The sequence below is a fragment of the Malania oleifera genome, chromosome 3 (genome assembly GCF_029873635.1).
Source record: "Malania oleifera isolate guangnan ecotype guangnan chromosome 3, ASM2987363v1, whole genome shotgun sequence".
Lineage (NCBI taxonomy): Eukaryota > Viridiplantae > Streptophyta > Magnoliopsida > Santalales > Ximeniaceae > Malania > Malania oleifera.
The window spans coordinates 109,474,673-109,483,232 of record NC_080419.1 but is presented as its reverse complement, the minus strand read 5'-3'; positions in this window follow the sequence as shown (position 1 = coordinate 109,483,232).

Genomic DNA, 8,560 nt, shown 5'->3' with positions numbered 1-8,560 from the left:
TCCTAGGATCCGTTTGGATAAGAAAAAATAAAATAAAATAAATTTATTTTCTCTTATACTTTTTTCTATTAAATACTATCCAAAAATTAAATTTTATTTTAATATAACTAAAAATTAATAAAAACTAAACATTAATGTGTGTAAAAGTGAAATTTTTTTTATAAATTTAAAATTTTTATATTTTAAAATTTTAAATTAAATATTTATTGAATCACTTATTAGATAATTGCATCTTATATTCTTTCATCAAGTCAATGTTTAAATCAAATTTGATAAAATTGATCGAAATAACAAAATTATTCATGGAATCTAAAAGAATCTAGATCTTAAATTTTTACTTTAAAACTTTTTTTGAATTGTGTTTAATTCATAGAATATTTATTTTTTAAAAAAGAATATAAGACAATAAAATTGCAATAAAAATTATATTGGAAATATTTTATATAATATCACCTGATAAAAAAATAGAAAAAAAGTAAAAAAAATTGGTAATGAAAATAAGTACTAACTCATAACCTGAATTTTGATTTTACATATAATTAATATTTGATTTTTAAAAAAATTATTAATCATATTAAAATAAATTTTATTTTTAATAATATTTAATATAAAAGAAAAATATAATAGAAAATAAGTTTTTTCCTTACTTCCCTTTCTTTTTCTTTCTCCAAGAAAAATCTTTGATCCAAACAAACTCTTACCTCTCCTTTGGTTTATAGAATTGAGGCAAAAAAAGTAATTATTATCTATTTATTTTTAGGGATTAAAAAGTTCCATAATGTTATAATTTTTTTTTTCTTATGCATAAGCTATCAAATATTTTATTTCAATGGATAAACATTACATGTTAGGCTTTGTTTGGTTCACCGAATAACTACTCTTTAGAATAAGATAAAATGCAATGAGAAACTTAAAAATAAAAGAAATAATTGCTCCTTGGTGACATTGAGAATAGTTATTTTTTATCTCTTTCTTATTATGTATTTACAAAATATTTTATTTTATTATTTAATTTATAATAATATTATTTTTTATATAATTAAATATACTAATTAATTACTCCTAACATATTCCGTGCAAGGCTGAATGATTGAGATTGATAGCTTTCTCAAAAGGCTAATTCAAGTTTTAATATTTTAAAATAAAAGTACATCACATTACACAGACCAATAAAATATGCTCTTTAAATGTTTTCTTTTAATTTAAAACGTTGACATGTTTTCAACAAATCATTTATTTTTGCTTTGAAAGGTAAGACCTTTATAAATACATACATATATATATATATATGCAAATATTTATATGCTCCAATATATGATAAATACATTTCTTAGTTGAATTGAATTTCATTTAAATAGTGTAATAAATTATGAAAATAAAAATATTATCAACATTTTAAAAAATATTATTGACGCATTGTATTCTTTTTTTCATAATAAACTATCATAGGTGTACATCAATATTCAACTTTGAATTCTCATCAATATTTATCCTTTAATGATTTAAGACTAATAAAAACAGAGGTACCAAACTGACACTGAGAGGAATTGTATTATTCTCATATGTTCTATGTATTCAATACAAACTTGATATTTATATACATCAAGAAGGAATATGCATTGTAACAGATTTTAGCTTTGCAAACAAAAATAGATCGTGTGTGTAACAGAAAATTATTCTGAAGGTTTTTGGCTTGGCACAACTGCAATAGTTGCTAATGAGCTATCCTTTGAGGGTTGATTAGGTGAGGTACTGGTATTGCTAATACGCCCCTACGGGTCAAGCATGTCTGGAAGTACAATGAGGCTCAATCTAAGTGTGGAGAACCTTGAAATTGATAAGGGCTTTGTAAAAATATCAACAAGTTGATCCTTGCTTGAGAGAAAAGAGACTTGAAGAGCTTTTGCGTGAATTTGATCCCATACAAAATGATAGTCAATATCTACATGTTTGGTATGAGAATGCATCACATCATTCATGGAGAGATATGTGTTGACTTTTTGAGTCTGATCCTTATTTTGATGCTAACAAAACACATATATCTTATGTGTGTATTTAGTATGTGAGCAGGTTTATAATTTAACATACACATAAAGAGACTGAAGATGGAAGCTAGAAGGGATTTAAAGAATACATCATTTGGCGTATTCCATGGAGGACAAAAGAGCAAAAGAAAAAGAAGACATTTGTTTTCTTTGTAATGCATTTAGTTTTCATATATTTGGTCTATAATAATGCATACCATGTATGATATGATGCTAAACTCAGAATGACCATAGACTGACCTTAGGGCACCCAAAACTTTCATGAAAAATCTCTTTCATAAAAATTAAAATCATACAAAAGGGTAAAAGCCTTAGTCAACCGACCACCTCGGCCGACTAGTAATTTTATAACCAAGAAGCCCTAGTCGATCAACCTTTTTGTGCCTTAGAAAGCCTCAGCCGACCGGTCCTCAAGAACCAGCGGACCGGCTTAAGCCTCAGCCGATCAAACTTACGAAGGTTCGGAAAATCACCCAGGCTAGCTGACCGACATGTTCCACAGCCGACCGACCCTCTTTGAAAATTTAAATTTTTGTGTGAGGTCAACCGATCGGCAAAGCCCCCGATCAACCAAACCTCTCAGGTCATGTAACAATCCGAATAATAATGGGGTTTAAATAATAAGAGGAGGGGAAATGGAAACGGTAATAGAGGAAGGAAGTCGACTTTGTCGATGACATTGCATTTTGGAAGGAAAAACCAAAAAGGAATCATCAGGGTTTCGTCGATGAATACAGGGGATTTATCGACGAGGGCTTAAGAAAATTCATCGACAAAGACTGAATTTCTTCGATGAAGAAATACTGAGAGAGTTTTGAGCCGACTAAATTTCGTCGAAGAGAACTAAATTTTGTCGACGAAATTATTGAAGGATTCGTCGACGAATGACGTGGCTCGTCGACGAATCCAGTTCTATAAATAGAAAAATCTGGATTTTTAACTTCATAACTAAGTAAACTTTTTTATCTCTCTCTCCCCTTCGGCCCTCTCTTTCTCTCTCTCTCTCCTCGATTTTAGGCCAGATTTATGCCGGATCGACAATCCGAAGTCACCATGATGCTCCTGGAGAAGTTCTCTCCAAATCTGCTGGAGCGGATCGTTGGTGAAAGCAAGTTGGAAATCATCCCTAAGTTAAGGTAAGACTTTTTAAGCCAAATTTGATCTTACGACAGTTATAGGAAATGATGTATACGTAGAAATATTGAAGTTTAATACTAAAAGTTTTCAGTTTCAGGATATTGATCAGGAAACCCTACTGGTGTGAGATTAGAGTTTACAGGGAGTTTTATCAGTAGTCAAGTAAGGGAATAAACTAAAGCAGTTACTTTTCACGCAAATTACTATTTTTATGGGTAAATTGATTTCCTAAAAATATGTATGATATTAGCATATTATGGAATTAATGCACTTTTGGGAAAAAAATACCGTTATTATGTTGGAACGAGTATATACGTATGAGATGCCAGAAATCATGATTTTCAAATGTAATGAATAGTTTTAATACAACAAATGTGTGGCATGAATATTATTTTACGTGGAAAAATATTTTGATATGATAATGATGTAAATGCAGTATGATCTGAGAGGTTATGAAGGTATTCAGTACATTATGATTCTTATAAATGCATGATAAAATGATTATTTTCAGAATGACATATTTATGTATGATATCGGCGCGAAGCCGTAATTATGATATGATTGGCGCGAGGCCATAATTATGATATGATCGGCGCGAGGCTGTAATTATGATACGATCAGCGTGAGGCTGTAATTATGATATGTTCGGCACGAGGCCATAATTATGAAAGATGTTATATAATCATGTACTATATGTTATCAGAACCTGGATGTTAGTTTAGTTCAGTTTAGGAGCTCGGTACCGTAGCTATATAGATCAGATATCTATGTTCAGATTAGTGCTAACCACCCCACGAGGGGTGGGAGATGGATAGTCGATGTGACTTTCAATAGAGTGTGGACGTTCACCTGGTAGTCCGGACCAAGGTGTGGTGGGCTCATCGTACTGACAGATATATTTAATTCAATAATGGTCGGCCAGCCATAGTCGGGTCTCGCCTTCAGGCTGCACAACCCGTCATAGGGAGTAATACATGACATTAACTAGCTATTCATCCTGAGTATGTTTTCAGTATTATCAGTATAACAGATGTTTTATGTATGATACGACTTACTAGAAAATATGAAAACATGTGATTATTTAGTATGATATGATGAACGTTTACGAAAATATGAAATGTACTGTATATGTATAATTGCATTAAATGTTCATGTTGTCACACAGTTGTATTTAGTTTATTTTCCCTTAATGAGATGTGTCTCACCCCTAACATTAATTAATTTTTCAGGAGACCCTGAGTGACCGGCGGGTCGTGGCCACCGTTAAGTTAGGGATACTACGCCATTAGGAGGATAAGATTTTTGTACTAGGGTCAGAATTATTTTGTGTTTGACCCTGGAGTTATTTTGATGTTTATGAGGATGTATAAAAATACAGTGTTATGATGTTGTAGTAAACTCTGGTATTATGCTTGATGAATGGATGATTTCAATTTTATGTTTGCTGCTGCTTAGGTTTCCGCTATGATTGACAGGTGTTCCCATTACCCACGGGTTCGGGTTGACCATTTTATTTATTATGTGACATTTTATATTAAGAAATTGAGGTCGCTACAGGTCAGGCAAGATTTCCTACGCTAAACGTCATTAATTTTTTAATTAAATATTTATAAAATGATGAGCGTGTCCCTCAATGGTCAGGTTTTCCAAAAAAATCTATATATACCCCCTATATAAGCTTAATTAGCAACTTTGATTAACCAAAATTTCTCTCAAATTTATTTGGACTATCTTTGAATCAAAGTTCCCCCAAACTCTTTTTATTGCAAAAATCTTTTGTTGGGACAATTTTTTTATACACTCTCCTACTCTCTTTCCTTTCTATTCATTTGAAAAATCCTTTGGAAGAGAGCATTTTATTTGAGCATTTATTTTATTCAAATGCATTTACTCTTACTCGCTCCTTATTTTTTTGAAAAACATTTTTGAGAGTAAGTTTAAAGGTTTCTCCTGATTATTTTCTTGGTAAATATTTTTGGGAAAACTTTTTGTAACTTGTGAATCTTTGCACATCTATATTAAGATTCAAAAGCTCATGTTGTGTTTATTGTAAAAACGTTTTTGAGCATAAATCCTAACTTCTCCAAACACTCTTATTGCAAATCTTTTTTGGAAAAAATATTTATTTTATATTAGATCTTTGAAGCTTTTATCATATATTTCACTTAACATAAAAAATCATTATATATTCGTTTTTGTAAAAATATTCTTAAGAGAGAAAGTCTTAGGTTCTCCTACTTCTGATTGAAAATATTTTTGGAGAAATATTTTATAGGGTTTAAATCTTTGAGTATTAATCATATACATCATTTTCAAAGATTGTAAAATCATTTTGCGAAAAACACCTAAACTCTACTGAGCTTTAACTCATATCATGCGAGAGTGCATTGAGCTTTAATATTGTACATCTCTGCTTATTGTCAGAAGCATTCTTTATGTACAAAAAATAGTTTTATGTACCAGTTTGGCTCAGCCTGTAAATTGAGATGGGGAGACTCGGCCCCGTAAAGGAGTCCCGGTTTGGCTCAAACCCGCTTAGGTGAGCTAGGAAGTGCACCATCCTGAAAAGTGTATATAACTTGGTTCCGCCCAGAAAGTGAATCGAGGCGTCTCTGCCTCGTAAGGAGAACTGGTTGTGGCCCAGCCCTATAATTGAGTTGGGGAGACTTCGCCCCACAAGGAGTATTGGTTGTGGTTTAGTCCCGTAATTTGAGCTGAAGAGTCTCCACCTCGTAAGGAGAATGTAAATTGCTTCTGCTCCACCCAGTTAAATGAGCAGGTTAGTGGAATCCTTGGGGGGTATGCCCAAGGCGGGGACGTAAGCAGTATTGGCTGAACCTCGATAACAAATTTGTGTGTGTGTGTGTGTCTCTCTCTCTCTCTCTCTCTCTCTCTCTCTCTCTCTCTCTCACACACACACACACACACACACATTTAATTTATGCACTTTAAATTTAGTATGTGTATGCTTGTTCTTTTATCATTATAACTATTTTGCATGCACAAATTTAAGTTAAATTATATATGCTCCACTTATGTATATCTTTATTCATTGTTTAATTGTTTTACATACATGCGTATATTTTGAATGGGATATGATATGTGCTGAATCGACATAAATTTAATTTAGTCAAGAAGTTTTAAAACCCAATTCACCCTCCTCTTGGGATCGTACCATAACTGACAATTGGTATTAGTGCCCGATTGCAATAAGCTTCACTGCATTTGCATAAAGATTGCTACGACTCACTTTCAATGCATCCCTGTTTTGAGGACAAATCCTCCACTGGTTATCATTGTACAGATTTTACCTTGTCGATAATGAAAATTAGTATTTTTGTAAAATCAGATGATCGGAGGATTTGGAAAGTGATCGTTAAAGAAAATTTTTATCCCAATGAAAATGTTCTTAAATGCATACTTTCCCAAAATTCATGAAAATGATTTGAATGTGCAATATATGTTTCCTAATGCATATCATTTGAGTGCCATGCACATTTTATTTTGTGCCTTTGTCACTAATGTTGTTACAAAGGCTATGATTTTTTAAAGTGCTAAGGATTTTGGGAACTAGAAGAGGTATATAAACACTAAGAGAGAGGAGAACGTTACTTTGCGCTCAAACATCTAAGAAGGAGTAAATTGAAACGGTATATGTATTCCTCCTTCTATTAGACATTTCATGCCATGATTCTTGTGTTATATATTGTGTTAAATCCTTTATTGAATCAATATGTTATAGCATGTTATCTTATGAGATGTTTAAAAAGGAAAATTCATTAATACTCATAGGATGTTAGGAATAAGTTTTAAAAGGGGGTTATAATGCTTCAAATGCTTAAATTGTGTCTTGTGCTTAAAATTCCAAACTTTAGTGTACACTATTGTTATACTAAGAACTTTAGGAAGAGGAAACCAATATGAAAATCCAAATTGATAATACCCAATCTGTTCGCTTAAATATGAATATATTATTTTGATTGGTTACAATATGAACATATTGGCTATTGCATGTGTAGACACCCTATTTTTGCCCTAACCAAATAAAACAAGGGGTCCTTTCTCATTGTATTATTATTATTATTATTATTTCCTTATTTTTATTATTATTATTTTATTATCACTATTATTTCATTATTATTATTATTATTACTATGATTTTTATTGTTGTTATTTATATTATTATTATTATTTTTATTTTCACTATTATTATCATTATTAATTGTTTTCCTATATTGATATAAGTAATTTATTATTATTATTATTATTATTATTATTTTTATTGTTATCATTATTATTTTTACCGCAATTATTATTAATATTATTATTATTATTTATCATATTTATTATCATTATTATTAATATTATTATTAGTATTTTTATCTTTATTATTATTATTATTATTATTTTGCTATTATTACTATTATTGTTATTACCATTATTATTATTATTATTTTTTTATTTTTTATATTATTATTATTATTTTGTTATCATTATTATTTTTAGTATTATTATTATTATTATTATTATTATTATTATTTTACTATTTTTATTATTTGTATTACCTTACTATAATTATTGTTACTATTTTTACTATTTCTATTTACTATTACTATTATTAGTAGTATTTTCATATTATTATCATTATATTACTATTATTATTATTATTATTATTATTATTATTATTATTAGTACCTAGGGTTTTAGAAAAGCCTTTAAAAAGACTTGATACGCAGCATTGAGGGGGGGCACACAGCTGGGGGAGAGGCAACCCTAAAAAAAAAAATCTGATCTTGCTACAGCTAGAGGTGCCTCCCGCGCACCACCCTTTGCTCCCTCTTCTCCTTCCCATCAACCCCACACCAGCAGCGGCCCTCCATGGCAGCACAGTCCTCTACGGCCACCACAGCTCCAGCCAAGCTCCACGGCCAGCACAGTAACCTCAGCCCCAGCCCTGCTGCAACCATCTTTGCTCCAGGCCCTCCTCTGCTGCACAGCCACAGGAAATCGAGACGCCCCACACCAGCAACCAACAGCACCAGTCGAGAGCCATCTGCTGCAACAGTTGAACTTCTAGCCAGAGTTCCTGCTCTACTCCGCCTCCAGCCACCACGAACACCGACAGCAGCTATCCAACCTTTGTTCCAGCCACGCACCAGCAAGTCCGCACCCGAGCACCTCACCTGCAACCGCCACTCTCACTGTTCTCCTGTCGTGGAATAGCCACCAACCGAACCCAGCAGCTTCGGTAAGCCTCCCTGCTCCCATACACACGCACACACATTCACGTGCCATTTTTTGTTTTTATTTTTTATTTTTTGTTTCTTTTCTTTTTCTATTTCTTTGCTGGTTTTTATTCATTCTAATATCTAATTTTT